Here is a 2,498-nt window from a genome sequence, read left to right as displayed (position 1 = left end):
TTTTTGTTGTATTAGTTGAAATCATCATTACATCCCAGCAGCAATCAATGAATCCAATGCTCTGACAAAAAAGAAGAAGAAAAAAAAAAACATATCTCTGGCTGTCACAGGACTGTAATAAGCCCGTCCAATCATTTCATTGGGCCTGATTGAAATAATTGGACGGGCTGCCTGCCTGTTTACCTGATCGCACTCTGCTAGCTTGACAGCTGTGAGTAATAACAAAAGCCATGTTGTTTACGTTCATGATGATCACTTTTGAGGGAGTGGCTTTAGAGGGAGGCCTTACAGGGCGGTGCTGTCAGTCTTGCTGACTTGGGCGACTTTCTCGCTAGATTTAGGGACTTTTGGAGCAAGTGCTTTTTTTTAGGTTTGATTGAAAACCTACTCTTGTGAGTTTCTCAACATTACCAACCCTTTAAGTAAGTAGGACCATCCCTTAGTTTGCGTTTTGCTTTTTTCTTCGGCCCCTCCAAACCCCTCTCCGCTCTCTCACTCTGTTGCATCACAGCTGGGTCATTCTTCCCATTGCACTTGTTTTTCTCATCTTTTCATCCTTCGTAGTTAATGGCGTCATGATACTTAAGAGAAGACACATTATTGAATATTTTACATTGTATCCATCTCAGGTTGGTTGTATTTTTTTCAGGCTTGTCCGCTGTCACTAGATAACCTTGGCATGTTAAATGGAGCAACAATGGCTCTTTCCAAGATGAAATTGCAACGTGACAGTGTCTTTATTATCACTTTGTCTTGTCTTTGTCAGTCTTCAAAGACATGTCAGTGCCACAGTCAACTGTAGTTTAACCCTGGGATTAGTTTTCGCTGCCGTGTACTTTACTGTGGATGTGCGGCTGCACAGTGGGTCACAGCTCTGTCACACAAGATGTAAACTGACAGGGGTTTTTTCTGGACATTAAACACTGTCTTTCAGTTTAGGTTGTTTGTACGCATCCAAGTGGAATTAACTCGAAGACTTTTCAATGAAAGGTCACAAAATGAAATGGCATTTTGCAACACCCCTAATTACTGGACGAATGATTACAGTTGATCAGTGTTTGGACTTCGGCAATTAACCTATTCCAGAAATCTGAATTGTGATTCAATTTTCAAACTGAGTACAATATTAGAAGTAAGACATGACTACAGATAGTGATTTTCCTTTTCTTACACAATTTGACTGTTTGTATATTATAACAAATACGGTTTTACAGTGCCTGTATTTATCATCCTCTTCGTCTTAGACCATGAAGTGAATATCTACTTCCAAGTTATGAACACTGACACATCAGCATCTTTAAACTTGAAAGATGTGCTAAACTTGCCAACAAACAGTTGCTTTGGCATCAATTTGGAGTCTTGTTTCTGGTCAGTCAAGTAAGAAATATTGTTATCACTAAAAATACAGAATTTATCAGCTTTTAAATGTCTCGGTAAATTACTGAACCTCTTGTGGCTTCATAGCTGTGTGCTGTGTGCAGTATGCTATCGAGCTGAATCAGTTAGTCAATTGTCAAAAAGTGTTTCTGCATCTTTGATAATGGATTAATAATTAGTAAGTCATTTTTCGAGGACCCCAGAGATATAGTTGTCATATCTCATAGATGCTTTACTCATTCGAATTACTCATGACTTATCAATCATTTTGCTCCTAATTACTACATATCATTGTTTTCTTTTGCTGTTTTAATTAGTGCTTCTTAAATATACAAATATATTGGGGTCCTGGGCGACCCCAGTCAAAAGCAGCCTGTGCAGATTTAATAGATGAATTAGAAAAGATACAATGTTACTAATTTAAGGTATTTGGAAGGAGACGGATGCAGCACACACAGATTTCCTCATGTAATCTGTCGATTTTCGTTTAAAAAAACAAACAAATGAACTTTCCTAAAATAATAATGGTCCGTTTTTTTTTCCAGATTACATTAATTACAAGTATTATTGTTTTGTGAAGAAATGAGTTCACATTTTGCTATGATGGTTGTTTCAAACAGTAGTTTGAAACAAGTTATGTCTATTGTTGTCTGTATGAGTCTATTGTTGTCTGTATGAGTTTTTGGTGTTTCCCCACTGGGGATTAATAAAGTTTTCTAATCTAGTATATTCTGGGGGTCCCCAGGGACTCCAGCCGGTAGTCCTTGTATGTTAGATAACGTTGGTAGGATGAGGGTTAAGACTTCTTCATAGCCTCTGGGAACCTGTGATGGCCATTGTTTTGATTTTTTTCTGGATACACTAAATGCTTAATCAGAAAAAAAAGGAGATTAATCGATAATGAAAATAACTGCTAGTTGCAGCACTTGTAATGTGTACAATAGGAGTAAAAAAGCAACCAACTTAAAAAAAAAAAAAACTATTTGACGTAAACGGTTGGATGCGGCAATCTGGTGTTCCAAATCAGTGAAATATTTGTCGATTGATTTTTTTGCTACAGCAAAATTTATCTCTGAAAGTTTGATAATCGACGCATGGGATTCCCTGTTATTGGCAACATT

The sequence above is a fragment of the Anarhichas minor genome, unplaced genomic scaffold (assembly GCF_050575085.1).
Source record: "Anarhichas minor isolate MPS153535 unplaced genomic scaffold, ASM5057508v1 ptg000028l, whole genome shotgun sequence".
Classification (NCBI taxonomy): domain Eukaryota; kingdom Metazoa; phylum Chordata; class Actinopteri; order Perciformes; family Anarhichadidae; genus Anarhichas; species Anarhichas minor.
This window is presented reverse-complemented; position numbering follows the sequence as displayed.